The 25624-nt window shown below is 42.4% G+C and overlaps 1 protein-coding gene across 1 annotated transcript in view; it reads left to right on the top strand.

Moving 5' to 3' along the window:
• The first annotated feature begins 252 nt into the window (after positions 1–252).
• The window catches only part of LOC144817805 (uncharacterized), a 109414-nt gene continuing 84042 nt past the window's right edge, over positions 253–25624 (top strand). Inside the window, exon 1 of the mRNA XM_078674634.1 lies at positions 253–454. The gene's annotated coding sequence lies outside the window, so the exon portion shown is untranslated. The remainder of the gene's footprint in view (positions 455–25624) is intronic.

The raw sequence follows: 25624 nt of genomic DNA, 5'->3' as shown, positions 1-25624 counted from the left end.
TGCTGGGCATCTCACCCTACCACCTCAGTACACTACTGGACCTATGAAGAACTCTTCCAGGAGGAAAGACTGCTGTGCTGGTACAAGGACTGCCACTCTGCTGACGGGAACTGTTTCTCTGCTGTGCTGCCATGCTTTGGCCTCACAAGCAATGCATTGTATTTCTCTTGTTTACCTCTTCATTTACATCTCTGTTATGCCCTTGTTGATTTATTTTCCAGGGCTTCAGTGTTCATTTTCTGTTTTCACAGAGAAGACATTTTGCATTTGATGGGAGAGAGTTGCAGGGGAGGGGTCGATGTGCAGTGGGACATCCCTCCTCCTGCCTCCTCCCACGGTTGCATTCCAGGCTCTTTAAAAGAAGAGAGTCTGCACAAGGAGGCATGAACTGTGCAGAGGCCCTTCGAGCACGGACTGAAGCACCCGTACCTGCTGTGACCTGCCTACGCACCAGGTAAGAGACAAGCAACGGGCGGGAATCCAGACCAGCGCCCCTGCTGCAGGTACTAACCCTGACCGGTCCCTGAGGCACTGGACTGGTCCTGAGTGACTTAAGAAGGGAAAGCAGGGACAGGCGACTCATACTTCGCGGTTTCTGGTTAACACTTGAAAACAGCGCCAACATTCTTCCGATTGTGCACTATAACCAGTTTTATTTCAAAATAGAGAAAGCGTTTTAGCTGTGCAGATGTTGGGAGAGCCAGGTGCCAAATCTCCAAATCTTTATATTTTGATGAGTGGCACGCCTATGCTCACCGTCGATTTAGTCCTTTCTAACTACAAACTACATTTAGACGTGACAATGAAAATAACACATTTTCGCCCGTAATCTCTTCTCCCTTGTCCAGCGAGATAGAGGCACTTTTTTTCTTGTTTCTTAATCAAGAGCAATATGTTTTCCATGTTGATTCGACGCTACAAAACATTACGTTTTCGACCACTCCACCTGTTCTTGAAGTAATGTGGCATCTCCACTTATGTTGAGAACCTCCATCGAGAAAATGAGAGAGGCAGTGAGTGAACGAGTGAATATGTGTGTTGTGGGATTTGTTAAAACAGGAATGTAGCCAGACTGTTACTGCATAAGTAAGTGGTGCTCTTTCACGATGTGAGAATTCTGCGCTTTCCTAAACTTGGAAGGAAGTCAGTCCTGATGGATACTGTGATGTCATTCCACTGAGTGAAGCTCTTCCGGCATGCATGTTTACAGGAGCTTGCGAAACGAGGACTGGGGGAATCGTGTTTTTGCGCAGGATGAACACACACTTTGTCCTGTTAGAAACAACTTTGACCGAGGACTGAAATCTCAGCATTTCTGGGTCTCTTGCACCAGCAGATGTGTTCTTGTCACTAACACTGAACGTTCACTCCACAGTGAATGGGGCATTGCACCCATGACCCCGTGCCAGTCTCCGAAACTGCAGGTACCCCGAGTTCCTCAATCTCCCTTTATCTCGTTTCTCTGTAGATTGATAGCTGTGCAAACTTGGAAAATGCCACTTCCAACCTCTCCTATGCTGCACTGACAAAAGTGTTTGTTCGTCCGTGCTTTCTCCGCATTCTGTGATGAGTGAATTGGGCGCCACACGTGTTGGAGAATGCTGTGGAGTTCATTTTCACCTGCCCGCTGGTTCCTGTTAGGGTTACTAGAGATGAATGTGTATCCATATGTTTATTTCATTTAAAACGCTGTGATTACCTCTCTGCAGGTGACGCACAATGCACATTGACTCCTTGTTACATGCAAAGAATTGGTTTAGCACTACATACCTTACAGCAATGCGGGATTACTTATAAGCATGCGGGGCGTTGGATAGTGGGGAGTTTGTGCTGGGCAGTGGCTTCTGTCTCTTAAAATGAGGTCTTGATAATTACTTGAGGGGAACCCCTCCGTCTTGGGTAACAAGAGATTGCGTTTAGTACCAAAAAGCCAATTCCACGCTCATTATTTTCGTACTGCTAGCCATCTTTTCGCTGCCACTAATCCACAAAACTCACTTTCCAGTCATGAATGGACTCAGGGTTGATTCCCTGGATTGTGCATATATGCATTTGATTAATTACCAACCTTTTTGGAACCCCTCCCAGGCGGCGAGCTCGCTCCTTCTTTTTGGTGCCCTGTCCTCCTGCCTCCCTTTCCCCCATAACTCATTCCAGGTACAACCTGTTATGGTGCATAGAAAGGCCGCAGTTTACTTAGAACATGGATTATACATCTTGCAACTGACTGGTTGAACCGTCACCATCATCCACGTTACTTTACATGAGACATTGTCCACCCCCTGCTTGGCGTTGTCCTTGTATGACAGTACTACCCCGTTCCAGGGGCCCTTTTTTGCTAATGTCTCAGTGTTTGCGGATCAAGGCTTCCCGTGCTACTGACATTGTTGGCGTCCGTTTGGTCTGGCCCGGGGTGCAAGTGCCGTTCCGCTTTCCCTGGACCCTTGCTGGCCACTCGCCTGCTCCTCAGTACCCCTGTTGTGTGGCATCCCAAAGACACTGTGTGAGCAGCACTTCAACCTATGGTACCTTCCCCTTCGAATCTTTCTCTGGGTTGCCCTAGATGCGATGGGTCTTCATATGTCCAAAACGCAGACCCTGGTCCCCTTTTGACCCTCTTGTCCCCTTCTGCTGTGATTGGACGGCTAGCAGTCTTAATTGGGGCGACCAATCTGTTTTGCAACCGCAATTGCGGTCGCAAAAAACTTGCAATTTACCGTCCTCTTCAAGAGGGTGGTAATGCACTCGCAAAAGGGAAGGGATCCTTTGCAAATGCAGGGGAAAATATTTCCATGGGGCAGGCAATGGTCCCAGGGACCACTACCTGCCCTTAAAAATGGAGCAAAAATGTTTCATTTTTCTTTCTATAAATGCAGCCCATTTTCGGACTGCATTAAAAAAAAACTGCTTTATTCAAAAGCAGTCCCAGACATGGAGGTCTGCTGAGCACAGCAGGCCACTATACCTGGGAGGGCCAGCCATTCCCAAAGGGGTCGCAAATTACGAGTGCCTCATGAATATTGATGAGGCGTTTAATTTGCAACCTCATCGAGAATCGCAAACAGTGTCTCTGACACTGTTGTACATCTCAAATTTGCGAGTCGCAAATTGCAAATCACAATTGAAACGCAATTTGCGAGTCGCAAATTCGGTGGTTGTATATCTGGCCCAAAGCTCTAGGCTTGCATATGCAAGGTACTACGGGAATGTGTTGGTTTATATCAGAGGCTGGACTGTTCACACATTTGGAATGCTGAAGTGGACGTGGGGTATGGTACACTTGTACTATGGTGTGCAACTAGGAATTCTGATTAAAGCTGTACTCTGGAGAAAATTGATCCAATGTAATCACTAATTCCTCTTCCTTAGAGAGGAAGGAGAGAAAGGATGGGTCTAAACCTGTCCACCCTACTTCTGCCAAACAGACCCATTGGCTCAGGCCAAGCTCTACTGCTGTCTTGGAGGCATGGTCTTGGCGTAGCCACTGGAAAACGTAGTCCCTCTTCAGCACAAATTTGCTACGCTGCCATATAGCCAGCCTGCTGCATAATTTGAAAATATTTTAATAAAAAAAGTCCTCTCACTTAAGCAGATCAAAATGTATTAAAACCGCAGGGACTCTGCCTTTCACACTTTGCAGAAGTTGACATCTTTCAGCTGTTGATTGATTTTATTCAAGCATTGAATAAGGAGGCAATGTTGCTTAGATATGGTTAATGCCCCCAACTGATGGACTGGAGGATGTTTTTTGACTGCAGCAGAAAACAAAAAACATGCGCACTGCAATATGATCTAAAGAAAAAAAAATGACCCTCTCCAATGCACTACTGTATGTCTCACCCTACACCTCTCCCAATATATCCTCTACCTCCACTCTTTGACTCACCCAAACCTCATTCTGCTACTATGATCTCCAAAATAACCCTTTCTAGACTTCCCTCCTCTATCCCTCTTTGGCTCAACACAAACCTCATTTTAATACAATGAACTCCCAAAAATCTCTCTAAATTCTTCCCTTATATATCCCTCCCTTGACTCATACCAAAGCTCAATTTACTACTATGATCTCCCTAATCCATTTGTAGAGATTCTTCTCTCCTCCATTTCTCTTTTACTGATCCCAAACCTCCTCTTCTATGATCTCCCAATAAACACTTTCTAGACTCTTCCCTCTTCCATTCCTCTATTATCCTTTTCAATCCAACTAACAAACTCACATGTCCACTGCTCAAATTAACTCATAGTTCGCTTTACGAATCCACCACTAATCCTTTTTGGGTCCTGGAATTGCGTGCTACTTGCTGAAAAGCGCTTTAACGCCTCATCCGGAGCTATATAAATACAATAACAGTTACAATCACAATAGAGTAACAATCAAGAAACCAGTGACCTCTTCCATCACTCGTCTGTATGCTTTCCTTTGACCCTGAAAACCACAACAATTCCTGTTTGTCCAAGTTTTTGGTATAGAAATACCATCTACGTACAAGCATATATTTATATATTTGCCTTACCATGAGATAGTGTGGCGTTTTTCTTTCCAAAGACAGTTTGTGGCAATGGTCTACCATCATCAGCTGATCATTCACTCTGGATCTTCTGGTTTGACAGGAGAGAGATCCAGGTACAAATGCGATGCTCGGACCCTGAAAAGCCTTATAAATGCCCAGATGCCATAAATGCCTATATTTATAAAACCATAGCAGTGCTGCATTATTATTCTTTGGGAATAAACTTTGTAAACCATCCACAAACAATATGAGGACACCACTAAAGTGTGCTCCATATTGGCACTCTTGCACTACCACGCCCTCCACCACAATGTATGGGAGGCTACCGCTAGAAATGCTACATCTTCAGCAGTCTAGATGCACCTGTCTTCAGAGCAGAGACTGAATTCCAAAGATGTGCACAGCTTAAGTGATAGGTCCTCTGTGCAGAGCCTTAAGTATCTAAATATATATTTTAATGCAAAATTGGCTAGAGGGGCAATGAGAGAGCCATTCATAATCCTAAAAGTAAAACACTAGTAATAGGAGGTAATGCCTTTTCTGTTTAAGATTTTTCTTACAATAAATGGGCACAAAGTTATCATGGAAGGATGATCATATTATTCATGTTAATATTGCACTAATTTATATAGAATATGTGGTCGAAATTTGAACAAGGAAGGGTGGATATATTATTGCACAATCATCAATGCATTCTTTGGATTATTGAACACAATGAGAATATGCAAGTGTAAGCATATTGCACAAAGATTGTGTATGGAATAAGCGGGCACAATGTGAACACTAGACTATGTACATGTTATTGCACAAACACCAATTTATAACAGGTCATGTTAAAGCAGATACGTGAAAGGTGCTCCCTCAACATGTAGGGTGGACATGCAATGATTTGGGGCCTGATCTACAAAGGCTTTTAGCTATTGTGCAAGATACAATTCACAGAACCAGGCTATGAGTGACCACAAAAAGACCTTTTGGTATGTACAAAACCCAAATTGTGATTTGGAACATGTTACCAAATCACAAATTTGGTTTGTATGCACATACCTTATCGGAGAACGCAGAGCGCCAGAAATATGATGAGGGGGTGTGGGGGAGACAGGGAAAAACTGTACCCAAGGTCCGGCTGGGCAGGTGACGGTCAGGGGATGGACCAAGTCTGATCTCCTCATTAGCTGAACAGAACAGTTCCATCGGGCGTCGGACAAAATGCTCGGACTCCGCTGTCAGGGTAGAGATCATGTGCACTCCGGGCAAGATAAGAAGAGAGGGAAGGAGGAGAGTGGGAGTGAGAAGGGAGTGGACGAGGGGGAATATGGAATAAGAGATAAAGGGAAAGTCTGCCCAAAGCCTGAAAGGGTAGGTGACTGCCAATGAGAAAATCCAAAGCCAGTCTTCCTTATAGCCATCTAGAAAGCTCCAACGGGCATCTGTCAGAAAGAAAGGAAACAAGGAAAAGGCAGAACATCAGAAATACACAGAGGGGGCAGGGCGAAGACAGGGAGAAGGGGAGAAACTGTGTCCGGTGTCCGGCTGGGCAGTTGACGGTCAGGGGATGAACTAAGGCCAATCTCCTCAATTAGCTGAACAGAGCAGCTCCACCGGGCGTCGGACAAAATGCTCGAACTCCGCTGTCCGGGTAGGAGTCAGGTGTACTTCGGGGAATGTTATTATAGTGCTGGGTGGGGGGGCGGGAGCCATGGTCCGAGAGAATTCCAGACATCCTCTTTAGGTCAGGCACAGTCCTGGCAGGGTTTTGTAAGTAAAAGTAAAAGATCAGCAAGGGGGAAAGAAAGGCACCACTGTTGGCCATGTTGGGGTTGGGCATCCTGGGACCTGTTTCCACACCGTGAGTGTGACAGAGGTTAACAGGGAAGGAAGGGCCAGACTCCCAATAGTTCTTAAAAAAGTCCATAAGATCAGTGGTCACAGCGCGTTTTCAGACATCGTAATAATATACGCTGGTAGCTGGTAGCATGCCTGCAAACTGATGTCATTCGCTTGTCGAGCTCCTGGGTTTGGGACTCTGTGTCCATCAGTGTCGTACCGCTGGAGTCCACGTCTTGCTGTAGAGAGGTCATTTTTTCAGAGAGATCGGTTTTCAATAGAGCCATGGAGGCCTGCAGGTCTCCTTTAAGTTCAGAGCAGAGTTCTGCTTTAAAGTACATCAAAGAGCTGAGCAGGTCTTCCTTGGTCAGGGCCATAACTGGATCGGGGATTCTTTCTCTGGACTTGCCTCTTCTCCGCAGGTGTAAAATAGCATGGAAACCTTAGAGGTCACCTTCTTAGGTGGCATAGATGCGGTCTCTATTAGGAACTGGGGCTGCCTCAGACTCCCAAGCTTCTCCTTAAAGTTCCCCTTGTGCCGTTGTAAGCACTCTTTAAAAGGCCCCTGTGGCCCCATAAGCAATTCTGGCTCCCACAGCCCCAAAAGGGGAGAGAATGCTTAGGAGGAAGACCAAACTGTGGTGGCCATCTTAGGGTCAGGCACTCCCTATTTATCAATGGTTCCCATATGGAGGCAAGCTACTCCCCAATCGTCAGTATCTTTAAGCTTCTGTGCTTGCGCTGGGTGCCCTGTGTTGTGGGCTTGAAAACACAGCTTTGTGGGCCTGAGTCTGCCATTTTGGAGTCAGGCAGTATTGAAGAAGGGGTCCCCACTACCTTGCTGCTGCTTCACGGGCCCCCCATGGCTTCCTGATGCTGTCTCCCACGGGTGATTTGGACCGGTTAGTTGAGGTAGGAGCCCTTGCCTACCTCCAGTGAATCAGGAGCCTCTCATTAGCACCGGATCAATGCCAGATTCTCCGCCGCTGCTTTTAGTGCCGAGCCTCATGTCGGTAAGTGGAGCTGCGGGCGTCTACTTATCTGCTTCATCAACGCAGATTGAGGTGGAGGCACATGGAGCCTGGCAGTAAAGCTGTGTCCGTGACGCTATCCTCACTTCAGATCCGCAGCTCTGGATCAGTATATGAGGCCGCGCGCCGCCATCTTGAGCCTTGCCTCACATCTCCACAAGTCGAGCTCGGCATCAGCCGCAGCCGTTTTTTTGAGGATTGCGTTGTGGTTGCTTTTGCCCACGCGGCTCAGAGCTTCTCTAGCTCCGGTACTGATAGAGTTTGAAGGTTGTTATAGTCATAACTCACATTACAGTAGCATCACAAGAGCATAGATTATGGGTGCATATAAGATCTCTGAGATCTGTGAATGTTAATCGTTTTGTGGATTAAAGCTCAGCTGCGCAAATCTAATTTAAAAGAACGTCTGAGGCATGCACGCCATCTTGAGCCAGTTGCGCAATCTTACTTTACTGTGTAGCTGGAAGTCTGTGGTTTTTTACACTAGTGTCGTCCCAGATCATAGTGACTGGCCCATCTCACAAACGGTGTCGGACCAGTGGGCAGAAAGTGCTCTCATCCTCTCCTGGAGTCGAGAGTGCCGTGAGGGACGATGGTGCGGTGGAGCATGGAACACAGTCGGGCCATGTAGCGATCCGACAGCGGTAAAGCCGTAGAGATGATGTAACTGCCCGCTGTGCCCGTCACTGATCAAAGTACCTGATTTTGGTACTGCTGATGACTCCGAGGTTCCGCCGCATTATTGCTGTTAGGGATGTCTACAAATGCTGTGGGAAATAGGTGAAAATGCAGTTTCTGGCATTTCACAGGAGGAGACGAAGGCATACGCCGCCATCCTCGCCCTTCTTGGTGTGTTCTCAAGAGTGGGTTTCCCTAAGGAGGTAGTATCAGACCGAGGTGAAAAACTTCATGTCTAGTTACTTGACTGCAATGTGGAAGGAGTGTGGAGTGAACTACAAATTCATCATACCCTGTCACCCAGAATGCAATGGTTTGGTTGAAAGGTTCAACAAAACCTTGAAGGGCATGATTAAAGGTCTCACAGGGAACCTTAGGCGCAGATGGGACATACTTTTGCCCTGCCTTTTATTTGCCTACAGGGAGGTTCCACAGAAGGGGGTTGGAAAAGGCCCATTGGAGCTTCTGTTTGGGCATCCTGTCAGGGGTCCATTGTGTCTGGTGAAGGAGGGCTGGGAGTTACCTCTCAAATCTCCTAAACAGGATATTGTGGTGTGGACTATGTACTTGGTCTCCGCTCCCAGATATCTCAGTATATGAAAAAGGCAACTAAAAACCTGGAGGCCAGTCAGGAATTACAGAAGGCCTGGCATGACCAAAAGGCTGTGCTGACTGTTTACCGGCCAGGGCAGAAGGTGTGGGTGTTGGGCCCAGCAGCCCTTCAGGACAAATGGAGTGGCCCCCATACAATTGTTGAACAGAAGGGAAAGGCCACCTACTTGGTAGACCTTGGAACTCCCTGGAGTCCCCACAGGGTTCTCCATGTCAACAGACTGAAACCATATGTTGACAGGGCAGATATGGGCTTGCTCATGGCTACTGATGAGGGACAGGAGAAAGAGAGTGACCAACTCCCTGACCTGCTCTCACAGAACCCTGATTATAGATCAGTTGATGGTGTGACCTTGGCAGGCAGCCTCATTGCTCAGCAGCAAGCTGATTCTAGACAATTTCTCAAACAGTTTTGACATATGTTCTCTCTGACTCCTAGTCAGACTACCTGGTGCACTCATGAAGTGGAAACTTAGGACAGTCTGCCTGTGAAAAATAAGATCTACAGGCAACCTGACCATGTCAGGGACTGTATCAGTGAAAAAACAACACTGGGTGTGGGCTTCCCACAGTAAGGCCAAGCCTCATCAATACAACTAAACAACCAGAAAGCCAATACTGAGACCTCTATTTCACTAAAGTTTCCTACGCGCAAAGAATTAAACTAAGTGCGGGACAGTGACACAGTTCACAGATTAAATCTCTTTTATTTATGAAATAAATTTTTTGAAAAGAATTAGTTGGTTCAAAGTTTACCAAAGATTCAACACAATTTAGAACACAAACAATACAGGGAACAATATTCATAAAAATGACATTTTCTTAAAACCAACATTGATAGCACAACAATTAGTGAAAAAACATACTATCATACCAAGTTGATCAACTTTTGCAATCATAACTCATTCTCTCATACACAACACACACTCAGGACTATATATACAATTGTAATGTCACAAACGAATTATTTGAATGCAAATAAATGAGGGAAGAGAGCACCATAGACAACAGCTCTAGAAAAGCAAATCCGCTTATTTTTATAATTTCTAAAAAAGAATTGTTTAAACTTGACAGTCTTATGGTGTTGTAGAATGGTCTACGCGTTTCAAACCCTTAATATTTTCATGGGGTTCTCATCAGGATCTCATGGCTGGAAACGAGAAAAAAATAAGGGGAGGATTATGTAGGGTGGTTTAATTTCTAGCTGTCTGGACTGGCCTTCGCTTCCTACCTTGTGTGAGAACTCATACTGTGAATGGACACCCGGACGTTGGCCGACTGAAAGACAAATTAATTGGGACAATAGGTCAGCCTAACATCAAGTATTCAAAACTACTGTGCCAGTGTTAAATATAAAACCAAGGTTGTACTCACATACACAACGGTGGGGGCTGAACGAATTATCTGTGGGTAAAAAAATGACTTAATGAGCACTAGGGAGGGTTTTGGAGAAGGCGCAATTTTTTGACATACGGCGTGTTCCGCCTCGCTTACTTGTAAGATGTGCTCGTTTATTTCACAATAGGGAACTTTTCGAATGCAGCGATGCTCAAATTGAATCAATCACGGGCCTGTGGGTGAAAGAAAGAGCACACGTTAGTCGCGTGTGGGCCTCGATGTAAGCGGAAAGAGTTTTGCGTTTGAGCTTACATTACATGCTTGGTGCAGGCTTGCACATACCATGAATTGAAGCCGCGGCCGGTCCTCTGTATTGAAGTCAGCGAAACACAATCCGAGTGTTCTCGCCCTGAGCGGTTCGGATATTTCACATCTACTTCCGCGATATCCAGGATTCTGGGAACTGTAGTTCCACTGGTAGTGGAAACGCTGAAAAGCTTGTATGTGGATGCTTGCTAGCGATTTATGGCACTAGTCTGCCTCCATCTTTCGGATGTATTTATTTCTCTACCAATTTAGAGATGCTGAACATCTATAGGCACATGTACAACGTGATACTGCCAATTTTGTGGGAGAATGTCTTGATTATAAGGGATCTTCATTTCTAAGTGCAATGTGTAAAGGTGTTTATAACTGTTATTTGTGTTGATCTTACTGGCTCGCGTGCCTTTGGTCACAGTTATCGCACGTCCATTATGGCAAGGACTGGTAATCATATTAGGCCTAAAACTGCAATTCCTATTGATGTCACTCATAGTCCTATTTTCACAGATTTCGTTTTCCACTTGAAAGTGTGGTATGTACAAGCATTCTTGGTCTTGGTATTTGTGATGTGGGCAGGGTTGTGTTGTGGAATGGTCTTAATGGCTTGCTTCAATATGGTCGCAATTATGCCGCGTCCAAGGATATAATATTCGGCAATGTCTTGTTGGAGGTTGGCATTTTATGTCCAGTGTGGACTACGTGTGGGATTCAGTTTAGGTTATGTAATTCAGACATTTCATTGAGCCCTTTGGCAACTGTGTTAAATTTCAAGATTAGCATCGCTTATTTTTGCAGCAGTTTTTGGTCCAAGTCACCCCCTCTTTGGTCTTTGTCAACCTTTAGAATCACAGTCATTTCAAATCGGCTTCTTTGTGGTCCATTGTTAACCAATGGTTGACCAATGGCGCTGTCAATGCCTTCATTCTTATTCGTGACTTATGCTGCGTTATGCGCGACCTAACTTCCTGGTTGGTTTTACCAATATATAACAAGTCACATGGACACTTGATCCCGTATATCAAATTTACGTGACTTGCAATTTGTGAAGGCAGTATGTTTCAAGGAGATGTTTTTGTATTGGAAAACTGAGCCTTCTTCTGTTGACGAGCAACAAACGCATGTTCCGCACTTTTTGTGTCCCATTACTAGAGGGAGTCCTATGTAGCTTCTGACTGAGACGGCCTCTTTTTGTGGTAGGGCTGCTCTGACTAGATGATTACCAATGGATCGATTTTTCTTGAAGGCGAATAACGGTGTGGCATTAAATGCAGTATGTAGGTTTTTAATTAGATGCCAATTTTTTGCGACCGCTTTTTTGAGTAAATTTGAATTGGGGCAGTAGGTGGAGACGAAGACTATTCTGTCTGTTTCTTTTTTGTTTTCCTCTCTAATAGGCTCTAGCGTGGTGTCCACCATGCGCGTTTAAGTGATCTCTTGAGGAGTTTTTTTGGATACCCCCTTTCCAGGAGGTTATCTGTCAACTTGGCCGCATTGTCCATGAACTCATCTTTCGAGTGGCAATTACGCCGGATTCGTAAGTATTGTCCGTAAGGTAGGTTGTCCTTCATACTCTTCGGATGATTACTTTTGTAATGGAGTGATTTGTTACGATCGGTCTCTTTTTTGTATAAAGTGGTCACAAGTCCTCCATTAGCCGGGTATACTTCCACATCCAGAAAGGGTATTTTTTCTTTTGAATAATTCAGACTGAATTGGATCTCCTCTGTCCGATTATTGAGCCATAGATGAAATTCTTTGAGTTCTTCCTCCTGTCCTGTCCACACAAAAAATACATCATCTATATATCTATTCCAATAACCAATATATTGGGAGAATGTTTTTTTTTTATAGATGAAAGTTTCCTCATAGACTGCCATAAACAGTACTGCCAACTCCGGGGCAAATGGACATCCCATCGCCACTCTGCTTATTTGATAGTAGAATTTGTCATCAAACTTAAAATAGTTTTTCTTAAGTGCAAAGCTTGCTAGTTTGAGAATGAAATCAGTTGGAACTTTATGTGGTCTTATTCTTGAATCTAAGAAATATTTCAGAACATGAAGGCCTTCCTCTTGGGGTATTTGGGTGTATAATGACACCACGTCCATTGTCACTAGAAAATGACTATTTGCCTCAAAATCGATCTGACTGATTTTATTTATGAAATCCGTGGTGTCCTTAAGGAAAGATATGACGTCAACCATAAAGGGTTTAAGGAAGTAGTCCACAAATTTTAAAGCTGGTTCCATGAGGGATTCGCATCCAGAGACAATCGGTCTCCCAGGTGGTTGCGTTTCATTTTTGTGCACTTTAGGCAGTACATAAAAAAGTGGAATTCTTGGATTTTTTATTTTCAAATACTCTGACTCTTTTTTTGCAAGGAAGCCTTGGGCATGGCCTTCATCCACAATTGTGTGCAGAACATTTTTTAGTTCACTGGTAGGATCATGGTTAATTTTTCTATAACAGCGGTTATCATCCAATTGGCGTTTGACTTCAGTGACATACAATGTCCTGTCCCAGAGGACTATTGCGCCGCCTTTGTCAGCTTGTTTGTAAATAACTGACGTGTCTTTCTTTAAGTCCATAAGTGCCAAGGATTCATTTTTTGATATGTTAAATCTAGTCCATTTCCTTTTTTGTTCCATATCCGAAATCAATGAAAGTAATGTTCTCTCAAAAGTGATGATTTCCTTTGGAATTTTGTTATTTGAGGGTACAAATGCTGATTTATTTTTTAGGCCTGTATTCTCTAAAGTTGTATCAAAAGAATTTTCAAAAAAGAAAGCCTTAAGCCGAACTTTTCTACAGAATTCGAGAGTTTCCATTTTGAGTTTGACAAAGTCTGTGAAATGGGAAGGAACAAAAGATAGACCTTTCTCCTGGATCCTAGTTTCATCTTGTGTTAAAATTTTGTTTGACAGATTGACAATTGAAGATTGTTTTAATTCTTGTAATTCTGTCTCCTGGTGGACATCTCCCATGGCTGCTGATTGAAGCGAACTTTTCCTCTGGGTTTTGTGTGGCCTCTTCCTAAAAAAGGCGTTTGATGGTTCTGGTGAGATCCTCTTCTGTTATTAAACCTCCGGGGCTCCGGGGTTTCGCTTTCACTACTACTCCCTGAGGAAGATGTTTCTGAAAATGTGGTATAATTATTGGATGACCTCCCTTGATATTCTTGTAGGTGTCTACGAGCCTCAGGTCTTGAGTAGAAGTCTGTTTGTAAATAAGGGTAGACTTTATCTATATTGAAATTACGTTTGTCCTTCTCGAACTGAGAACTCTTTTGATTGATGGTGTAATCTTTGAATTCTCCTATTTCTTTTTCAACTTTTTCTAAGAGAGTTTTTGCATCCGTAATGAATTGATTTGTAGAGATGGCCTTTTCTAATTTGGATATTTCTTCTAATTGAAGTTTGGAAAGTCTTTGTGCAGTCTCCACTGTTAAGACCATTAGATCCCGGCTGCACTTTGTTTCAATGTAGCTGTATCCTTTTTTATAGACAGGATCCTCCATAAAAATTACTGGAACATTTTTTATTTGAAGTCCTGCTGGAATTGTGCCGGCTCGAAGATGTTGTAATAAAAAATGTCCGTGTAAATCGGTCCGTATCTGTTTTTTCTTCAGTCTTAATAGATTGTAAGCATACCTAAAACCGTACAATTACGAGCACGAGCTACATGCTGATTGGCTATCAACTGTCTGTCAACACTCCAAACCAGGAAGTGTTGGCAGCCATCTTGGGCCTCGGTGAACTGAGGCACAAAAAGGCAGCAAAAGAAACGTGAAAAACATGCTAAGATGCAGGGTAGACATACCCTGACCCCCTAGGCCTGCTCAGGGGGTCCTACAAGGACCCCTAAGGCTCAACGGGGTACACGTATGGTACGCGTACACAGTGAAAAAGAAAAAAAAATCCACTTTATTCTTAATTGGACCCTGGGAGGGCCAAATGCCTGGGGCAATTTCTTTTCCATAATGGGGGGCCCAGAGGGGCCCCCCAGCCCCGGGGACCACCAAGGGGCATTTTTTTCCCATAATGAGTGCCCCGAGGGCCTCCCCAGCCCCGGGGACCACCACCACCCGGGGGTTTAACTATATGTATGCGGTGGGGCTCATGGCCCCCACGCATGCCCCGGGGACCGCTACCCCCGGGGCTTCTTTTTATTAAAAAAACCTGTGTCAGGGGTCAAGCCCCCCACATGCCCTGGGCACTGCCACCTCCCTGGGGCTCTAATATTTAAAATAGGGGGGTCCGTGACAGACCCCCCAGCCCTGGGGACCACCACCCCTGGGGCTTTTCAATGTTGGGAGGGGGGCCATGCGCCCCCCCCTCCTGGAGCCTTGTGGTGGCCCTGGGGACAGCCACCCCCCAGGGCTAGGTCCTGCAGTGTCCCGGAGTGCCTACCCACGGGACACTGTAGCTTGCTATGGTAGGGCGGGAGTCTCGTGGCTCCCGCCCTACCATAGCGAACTGCTTTCCTATTTGAAAGAGAGAGCAGGAAACCTGCTCTCTCTTTCAAGTAGGAAAGCAGATTGCTTTTCATCAGAGAGAGCAGCATATAAGCTGCTCTCTCTGATGAAAAGCAATGCCGGCTCCCGAAGGACGCGGGGAGCCGGCTTGGACCGTGGGGGCATTGGAGCTCCCCCCACAGTCCCCAACATTATATTTGAGCCCCGGGGGATGGGGTCCCCGGGGATTATAAAAAATTAGTGATAAAGGCTAGTTTTTTTTAAGGTAGTTTTACCGTACGCGTACCATGCACGTACGTATGACGTACGATGCGAAGTTTGTAAGTCGGCCCATAAGCGTACGTAAGCAAGAAAAAGAAAAATATTTTCAGAGATTTATGAAGTGTATGTGTTTAGATGTTGGGTGGCTCTAAAAAGAGCCCTTGTGTTTATTGGGAGATTTTAGTACCTACAAGTAAGTACCAATGCAGAGTCTAAAGTTCAAGAGGAAGACTCTGTTCCCATCATCTGTAAAATGTACACCGTCTCTCCTATAGATGTCATGCATATTGAAACGCAGATGTTGTGGTAGATGGACCCCATTCTATAGTCTCGGAGAAAGGCAGAAACACATTTATTCACAGGTTTCCTAGCTTTCTCAATCTGTGGACAATAGTGGTTGGACCAGTTCCATTTCTGCCTTTGGCATATATTAGAGGGGAAAAGTGACATCAGTTCTGTAAAGGTATCCATGATAAACATTTCCAGACCTACCCCAGTCAAAGTGCCTAGGTCATTGCCACCACAGTGCACAATTATAAGGTCAGGGTGTTGGAGATGCAAAAAGGTTTTCACCAAAGGCATCAATTCGTGCCACTTTAACCCTCTCTGTCCAATCCACTTAATGTCTACATTTAGTAAACCTAAGTCTTTGTGAATTCCTTTCTGTTCTGCGTACCTTTGACTCCAGAAAATATAGCTGTGTCCCACAATCCACACTCTAAGCATATTGAAGAGAGGTCTGGATGCACTCAGATGGTCTCTGTAAATGAAATGGCAGTTTGAAAAGTAAGATTTTTCTAAAATGGTGGATAAGATGCAGTTTTGAAAAAAGAAAATAAATGATTGGTTGTTTTACAACATTCTACACAGAAAACTAGGGTGCATGTTTCTGTTTTTTAAAAGCCTGATTTTTATTGGTTAAGAAAAACTGATTGAAAAGAATGTTACATAAGATAAGCTGGTATATTGTCAAGTCAAGCACAATTGCTGTTTTGATTTGCAACAATGTATGATGAACTTGTCACCTGTTTGCTCAGTTAGGTGTTCCCTGAAGTGTTTCTATGGTAACTGGCAGAATGTGGAACGGGGTAAGGGTTGAAAGTTTTGTAAGTTGGAAAGGGTTCAAAAGTTCAAGCAATAGAAAAGTGTGTTTCGTTTTGATTTAATGTGGGAACAAATGTGATTTGGTATTTATTTGTATATGTGTGTAGGTTGACAGGAAAAGTTTGCTATTTGCTATTTCCTGACCCCCTAGGGCTGCTTAGGAGGAGGAGTGTGGCTCAATCGTTAGAGCGGCAGACCCTGATGCAGAGTTCTGGCCCGGGACCAAGGTTCAATTCCTGCCTCGGCGGGTCTTGGGTTCAATTTCCTCTGACCTGACAATTCTCGCCTCGGTGCCTATTCTAATCATGGGCCCCACGCGGCAACTCTGGGCAATAGCTTGCTTAACCTCCACACCGGCCCCAACAGCGCTAGGATGCCTGGCTTCACCCTGGGGGTGCCCAGGAGTGGACACTTCACAGGGAAAGCCAGGAAGGGTTCCACAGCGGTATGAGTAATAGCGCCAGGAAACCGCTTGGTGGCAGTGCGCTCTACAAATACCTTGACATTTACATTTTACATTTTAGGGGGTTTTACAATGAACCCCAAGGACAAAATATTTTATTTGTTCTTGCTTACTTACGCTTACGGGACGACTTACAGACTTTGCACCGTACTTCGTTCATTCATGCATGGTACGCATACAGTAAATCTACTGTAAAAAAATAGCCTCTATCAGTAATTTTTATAATCCACGGGGACCCCATCCCCGGGGATTCTTTAAACAAAAAAAATTGCAAACCACCTGTGTGTGGGGGGGGGGGGCTCACGCCCCAGGGAGTGCCACCTCCCTGGTGCTCTAAAATATAAAATAGGGGGCTCTGTGACGGAGCCCTCAGCCCCAGGGACCACCACCCCTGGGGCTTTTGAGTGACCCTCAGGACACTGTAGTTTGCTATGGTAGGGCGGGAGGCTCGTGGTTCCCGCCCTACCACAGCAAACTGCTTTCCTATTTGAAAGAGAGAGCAGGTTAACCTGCTCTCTCTTTCAAGTAGGAAAGCAGATTGCTTTTCGTCAGAGAGAGCAGCAAGTAAGCCGGCTGGGACCGGGGGGGCCTTGGGCTTCCCCCCACGGTCCCCAACGTTATTTTTTAGCCCCGGGGATGGGGTCTCAGGGGATTATAACAAATTTGTGATAGAGGCTATTTTTCTTTAACTGTAGATTTACGGTACGCGTACCATGCACATACGTACGACGTACGGTGCAAAGTTTGTAAGTCGTCCCGTAAGCGTACCAAAGCAAGAAAAAATCAATTAAAAAAATATATTTTACAGATATCTATCAAGTTTATATGTTTATATGTTGGTTGGTTCTAATGAGACCTTTTTTTTATTGGTACTTATAAGTAAGTACTTAGGCATAGTCTAAACTTGTTAAGGAGCAGTGTTTTATAGAGTGCTGAACTTTTGACCTTTGTTGACAGTTGACTTTTGCATGATCTGTTGGGCGTAGGGTGGAAAGTTATGTCAGTTGGAAAGGTTTGAAATGTTGAACCAATAGAAATTTGTGTTTGGTTTTGAATTAATGGGTGAAGGATTTTGATATGTTATTTACATGTATAAATGTGGAAATTGAGAGGGAAAATGTGCCATTTCTTGGTTCTGCTGCAAACACTGAAGTAGAGAGATTCTGTATAAGAATATCTGCTGTGTGAGTGACATTGTTCTTAATCTAGAAATCAATTTCAAAGGTGAGTTGATAAGTTGTAAGGGAATTTATGTGGTACATTTTGTTTTTAGTAAGAGTAATGTGTTCATCCTTCCGAAGAGTGGAGAATTATATTCTGACTTTATCTGCATTTGGATAATTATTGTGATAAAATCATTTGGTAAGTTAATTTGTTTAGTGAGTCACCTTCGTGCAATAAAGTGTGCAATAAAGTGCAGTACTAAAAAATGTATAATGTGTGCAGTCACTTTTTCAGTTGTAGAGTAGTTAATAGTGTTACTAAATGTGTACGTTAAGGAATTATATTCGCCCCTTTTTCCATATGTTCCACCCTCTCTTGTCATACTCCCTCCTCTCTCTTCTTACTCCTTCCTCTCTCCTGATACTATCCTCTTTTTCTTATATTGTCCTCTGTCCTCATACTGCCCTTCTTTGTGTTTATATTTCCCTGTCTCTACTCATATTCCTGCTGTCTCCTCATTTTCTTCCCTCTCTCTTCATACTTCATCTTTCTCTTCATACTCCCTGTTCTCTTCTCTTTCTCCTTTCTCTCTCTCTCTGTAGACCCAGGGCAGATTTACAAGCCCCTTGTGTGTCTTTGTTGTTTTATTGTGTCACTTTTTTGTTGTAATGTTGGGCAGAAATATTGTAGTAAATTGCAAATGTATTTGCATAAAGAGTCAGGGTTGTTCACTGAAATGTAGTAGTTATGTACATGTAATGTGTACAGTCCAGTCACTTCAATGTTTTACAGTAGTAAAAGTGTTTTGGTACAATGCATTGTGTCATTTTTTTGTGTCTCATATCACACTGTGTGTCTGTGTACATTAAGGAATTATATTCGCCCTTTTTTTCCATATTTTCCATCCTCTCTTGTCATACTTCCTCCTCCCTCCTCTTACTTCTTCCTCTCTCCTAATACTACCCCCTTTTTCTTATATTCTCCTCTGTCCTCATACTGCCCATCTTTGTGTTTATATTTCCCTGTCTCTCCTCATAGTCCTGCTGTCTCCTCATTTTCTTCCCTCTCTCTTTATACTTCATCTTTCTCTTCATACTCCCTGTTCTCTTCTCTTTCTCCTTTCTCTCTCTCTGCATACACTCTGGGCAGATTTACAAGCCCCTAGTGCGTCTTTGTTGTTTTATTGTGTCACTTTTTTTGATGTAATGTTGGCAGAAATAATGTATTACTACCTCCTTTTTCTTATATTCTCCTTTCTCCTTATACTTCTCTTTTCTCTTTATACTTGCCCCTCTTTTTGCATACTTTGCCTGCTCTTCATATTCTCTCCTGTCTTCATATTCACCCCTGTCATCATAGTTCTTACTGTCTCCTCATAGTACTCCCTCTGTCCTTATACAGTCAGTCTTCCCTTATATTTGTCTTTTCTCCACATTTTTTTCTCTCTCTCTCTTTATATTCCTTCCTCTTTCCTCATACATACTCTTCTCTCCTTATATTCTCCCTTTTGTCATATTCTCACTCTACCTTTTGCACATACTCCCTATCCTTTTCTCATACTTTTCTTTCTCTTTTCATACTCCCCTCTCTCTGCTCACACTTCTCCTCTCTTTTCTTATAGTCCCCACCCTGTCCTGATATTTCCCTCTTTTCTTATTGTCACCTTCCTCTCATCATTCTACCCCCTGTCCTTATACTCCCCCTGTTTTCATATTCTCTTCCCTTTCCTCTTACTTCTCCCTGTCTCCTCATACTACTCCCTTTTTCTTATATTCCTTTCTCTCTGTGTTCATCTTCTCCTGTCTCTCTTCATATTCCTTTTCTCTTTTCATTTACTCTTCTCTCTTTTTATACTTCCCCTTTCTGTTCATACTGCCTGTTCTCTTTTCTTACTCCTCCTTGACTCCCTGCGTACACTCTGCAGCACTTTCCTCATACTCCCTGTTTTTTCATACTGACCTCTCTCTTTATATTTGTTTCTCTTGTCATACTCCTCCCTCTTTCCTCATACTTCTTTCACTCTTCATAATCCCCCATCCGTTTATACTCCTTCCTTTCTCCTCATACTATATCCTCCAATTTTCCTCACATTCTCCCTGCTCTCTTCTGGTACTCTCCTCTCTCTCCTTATACACACCCCTCTTCCCTTATATTCTTTTATTGTCCTTATACTAGTGCCTCTTTACACATATTCCTTTTTTTCTCTTTATTGTCCTTCTCTCTCTTCTTATATTGCCCCCCTCGCTCCTCACACTCTCTCTCTTTCTTCTTATACTCTCCCATCTCTCCTCATACTCCCACCTTTCTCCTCATACTCCCCCTTATCTGTTCATACTTTCCAGTCTTTTCATATTCCCTTTATTTCCTTATACTGCAGTGTCTGCTTATACTCCCCTTTCTCCTCATATTTACCCTTGTCTCATACTCCTTCTTCTCTTGTTGTAACTCCTTCTATTTTCATACTCCCATGTTTGTCTTCATAATCCCTCCTCTCTTCTTATAAGTAATATAATAGTATATTTCATATATTTATTTTTGTAATGTTGTATATATTTTTTATAATAGATTCTATTTATCAACACTGAAAAAAATTCATCATGCCTACAAAAACTGAAAAGAGGAAAAAACAAAAGAAAGCTGTTTATTTAAAGAGAAGCCATCCACAAGATTTACCTGAAGAACAATGTGTTAACAAAAACAAAAAAAGTCCTGGTAAGAGAACAAAGACTTTTCTGAGGAAATTATTAAACACTAAGAGTAGTGTGCACACAGTAAAATAGTATTAGTGTATCTGCAACTAAGAGAAAAGAGAACAACCGTGGGAATTCGCCTGGTGAAAAAACTGTGTATAGTAAAAGGAGGAAGAATCAATTTGAGGAAATTGTATGTACTTTATTCGATATAAAAATATCCCAAAAGATGTACAAACCTAATTAATCATAAAAAAAAACATCATTACATACAGCTAGTGACAATGTACACTTATCTAAAAATATGCATTAAAAAAGTATTTACAATATGAACAGTATAAAACACATCTCCTTAAAAGGCAGTAAAGATACAGCATTCGATCCTTGACAACCTAACACGTATTATGCCGTAGCAGTTTGGTACGCTTCAACCAGGCACATCCCAAATATTTGGCTACCCCACAAACCATGGTCAGGGAGGAGGCATTGGTTTTAAAGGTACATAACGCCACCCTGTAATCCTTAAAACCCACATTTTTACAAATAGGTTTAAGCCATTTCCTCCTTGCAAACCTATAAGCTGGACAAGCAAAGAGGAAATGGGGAATGGATTCAGTGGGGGCCTGGCAACCAGGGCAACAAACAGATGTTAAGCTGTGTTTTTTCCAGCCTGCTACCAGGTCGTGGAACAGGAGGGTTCCTAACCTGAACTTCAGGTAGAGCATTCTATCTCGTGGAGATTGTATAAAGTCGAGATACTGTTCTAATTTGTCATCAAACTTGTGATCCAAGAACTGTTCAGTAAGGATCCCCTGGTTGGGTTTGCCGACCTCCTCCCCTTTCACCCTTTCCCAATATGCTTTCTTAATAATTTGCTTGGCTGGTGGAGTCTGGCTGGCCCATGCCTCCCCAAAACCAACTTCTATTACCAACTGTTTTAATTTACAGATCCATTTGATCTTGTTATCTGTATCTAAATTGATGATCTCACTCAGTGCAGCGGCATAGATGGCCAGTTCAGGGGTACTTCTTAGACGCACCAGAAAAAGTAATGGGCGTAGTCTTGCAATGTCTTTGATAGAATGCTTCCCAAAGTCCTTGCGAAGTGGTATCAGTGGGGTAGAAGGTGGAAGAGAAACCAGACATCTGTAGAACTTATTTTCTGATTTCTCTATGTCACTGATGTTCTCAAAACGCCATAGTTCCGACCCATGGAGGGCTGAGGTAGTGCTTTACCATCATAGACTATGAGGGCCGGAGCGACTGGTCTACTGATGGAAAGATGCTGCTCTCTTAGGATTGCCCCTGACACCCGCTTATGGTTAAGGAGCATTTTGGCCAAATGGGTGTTCCACTTCATCAAGTTATTGACCCGAATACCCAAATAATCAAAGTACTCTACAGTGTCTAAGGGAGTGCCATTAAGTGTAATGCCGTTCCTGAAGCGTTTAGATGGGGATAGTGTCATCAATTTTGTTTTGCTAGTGTTAATTTGAGGAAATTAGAAAGAGAATGTTTTATAATAAAGTTTTGTCACAATTGATTAAGGAAGTTAAGAAATGTAAAAAAAAAAACAGCATTTTATAAGAATAAGAAACGGATAGAAAATGTAGTTGAGAAAGCTTTGGAATTGAAAAAGAAATGATTTGTTTTAGTAATCAATAGAATTCGATCACTAGATAAGCCAATCATTTTAATAAAGGCCAAAAGTAAGTGGAGAAGGGGAATTAATAGAAGTAATTTTTCTGATGTTTTTTGGGGTGAATGGAGACATAGTTCAAGTTCTGAGCCTTTTTTAATGAAGAGAGTTATCTTCAGAGTAATGATTTGTTGCATGCAGTTGACACCATTGGTCGTGCTTATGAGGTTACAAATTGTTGTCCTACTGAGTAAGAGAAAATTGTTCTTAGAAATGCAGAAGAGGTGTTAGCTGGTGAAGTTTTAGGGAGACGTCCTAAAGCTCCAGTGTACACTTGGAATTGTAGTAGTATTTGTAGTGTCCGGCAGGAATCTATTGATTTTTTACACAATTTCTTACGTAACTATACTAAGAAAAGTGTTAAACAAAAGATTAAGATGTTGCAAGGACTAGACCCTTGCAGAGTGAGAGAAAATACTGGTTTGCAAGGTCATTCTCTGTCTTGTCTTTCCAAAAAACTATGTCGAAGTGTTTTTCATCATTTCAGGATGTTAGTAGTACATCATACTGAAATGAGGAAATTAGTCAAAAAATTGTATTATATAAAAAGTCCAGCATTAATGATAAAAAAGTTGAACAGTGCTCTTTTGCGTGGATCTGTATCAGATGTAATGAACCTTTTTTGATGAAATTCAGGTTAGTTACTTTGGTCCTGAGGAAGACAGTGCAGAAATTGATATATTAATAGAAGGAAATGTAAAAGAAAATGTACAACATTGTAGTACAGAAATTTTTGAGCAAGAAATGACAAAGTTTAAGGTGATTTCAGGTGAAAGGCCAAATTATTCTTGTATTTGTTGTCGACGTACTCATTATAAAAATCAGACCAGGACTGTTGATCTGTATTTAAAACGTGAATAGGAAAATAATAATGAGTGGATGGAATTTGCAACTTATTTGTTGGTAGAGAATTGTTTTGATTTGAGTTTTGATCGGCGATTTTGTAAATATTGTTATAACAAATTAAATGAGAACAAAATGCCTGCTAGAGCTGTGCATTTTGTAAATATTGTTATAACAAATTAAATGAGAACAAAATGCCTGCTAGAGCTGTGCATAATAATCTTGAGTTGGTAAATATTCCTTCTGAACTGATGGATTTAAATACTTATGAGTCTATTCTTATTCAATGTGTGCATCCATTTCAGGCTATTGTTCATATGGAGCCTAAGACAGGGAAATTGTCTCCTTCAGATTTACAAAGAGGATTAAAGGGAAGAGTTGTATATTTGCCTCTAGATTTAAAGAAAAATATTGAATTAATTGGTGTAGAAAATGTAGAAGATGAACCTGTAGGTATTCTTGTTAATGGCGTTCCTACTAAGGGTAGGAAAATCTGGCAAGAATTTTTGGATGTTAGGAAAGTGAAAAAGGCAACGTTGTATCTGGTGAAAAATAATCAATATTATAAAAATGTGTATGTGAGAGAAGAAGAAATAACTGTAGAAGAAGATAGTGACTGGCATCTGGGCAAATTGAAAAAGTGGATGTGTCCAGAACTGAAGAAATCTATGAACATTACAGTGTTCATCCACTTCATTCTAAAGAAGTGATGGGGAATACTATAGAGTTGTTTCAAATGAAAGACACAAAGGGAAGTCCCATTAGTGTATGGGAAAAAAGCTTGGAAGCTCATTGTTTCCCTCAGTTTTTCCCCACAGGAAAAGGAGGACGATATGATGACTGACTTGTGCAGATTCCTGCACCTGAATACCGGACATCAAGATTGTATGCAGAAGATCCAAGATTTCGACAATGTATTCCGTATTTGTTTCATCTTTTGTTTGAGAGTGATTTGTCTGGACTTTCTTATGCAGTACACCATATATTCAAAACAGGTGTACATCTGTAAAATGTTTTGGCAAAGGAATTCATGGATAAAGTACTGCAGAAAGATAATGTGTCTGACCTCATGAGCTGTGTTGAGGGGAAGGCAGTCTACTAGACCGTGCAGTAACCGTTGCTATACTGAGCAGTGAGGAAGGAACCCTCCAATACCACGCTTAGGCTCATGAGGTCAGACAATCTTGAAATATAAGTTCTTCTCACGCCAATTGGGCGCAACAGAGCTTATCTACAATAAACACTGATAGGTACATTTCACCTCGTTTTTTGGTAAAATACACTTTTACATTCTACATCCATGTGAGTAAGGTGAGGATAAACGTGCATATCCTCGTCCTGAAGAAGGAGTCGATGTACTCCGAAACATGTCGACGCTTTTCAGAGGTTGATATACCCTAATACGTATATTTGTCAACCTCACTTTGCACCCTTTTAACAATACCAGCCGAGGACATAATAAATAATTTTTTCCTGCGAGCCAGGTATTTTTTAATTAACCTTCACTTTTTCACCTCACCTCACTACTCACACTCCTTCCCTATCACACACAAACACATAGTTCACTATCAAGTGCTCCTACGTATCCGTGAGTCGTAGCACGCCGCATCCCGTAGAGGGGTGCGAAGGCCCCGATGATGAAGCATGACACCAAGGGGCCTGTTGGTGTGTGAGGGGCATTTAAACAACACTGTGTGCTCCCCATCACTTTAGGGATCACTACCACTTTCTGAGTGGATTCCAATTTGTTTAAACAAATTACAAGGGGAGACTGAATCCACTTGTCTCTCTCCCTCCCTCCTTTTGTTATATTTATGCTCCCAAATTTTGAACAGACTCAGATGATACTGTGTTGTCTTTTATTGAAGAATATGCTACATGTGATATACCCAAACCTACACTAGATAAGGACTTAAGACAACAAGTCTAACGATTCCAAAGCCATTGTTGTGGGAAATACTGTTGTTGAAAGTACAAATCTAAGGACAAATTCTACACCAAATGTCGTTTTGGATTTCCATGTCCTGTAATATCGAAAGGAAGAGTGAACAGTTTTATGTCATCTTTGCAACATACTATTACAAGAAAGTCTCCAAAAAAAACCTACAACTTAAGAAGAAATGAGGAGTCAAAATACATAAATGACTACAACCCAGTTGTTTTGTCCATGTGGAATGCTAACATGGGTATTCAATATGTTGCGGACAATTCCATTGCTGTTGCTCGATATGTAACATCCTACATAACCAAATCAGAAAAGACAGAATTGAAGGAAATGTGGGAAGAGATTTTCCACGAGAAGAATCTAAGTAAGAAATTATATAGTTACAGTTTGAAGATGTTATCTCATCGAGAAATTGGAGCGTATGAATGTTCCAATCGCTTATCATCTGCAAGTCTATGCTCCAAATCCAGAAGAATCATTTGGGTCTTGCTGCAACACGAAATCGAGTACTTAAATCTGTACAAGAAATTGAATATTTAGCAGAAAAAGAGCCAGAAAGTACAGATATTGTGAAAACAAATATGTTGGATACAGATTATCCAAATAGAAATCATCATCTTGAGAACATGTGTCTCTATGAAGTACTGCAAAACTATATTT

The sequence above is a fragment of the Lissotriton helveticus genome, chromosome 2_1 (assembly GCF_964261635.1).
Source record: "Lissotriton helveticus chromosome 2_1, aLisHel1.1, whole genome shotgun sequence".
Lineage (NCBI taxonomy): Eukaryota > Metazoa > Chordata > Amphibia > Caudata > Salamandridae > Lissotriton > Lissotriton helveticus.
This window is presented reverse-complemented; position numbering and strand designations above follow the sequence as displayed.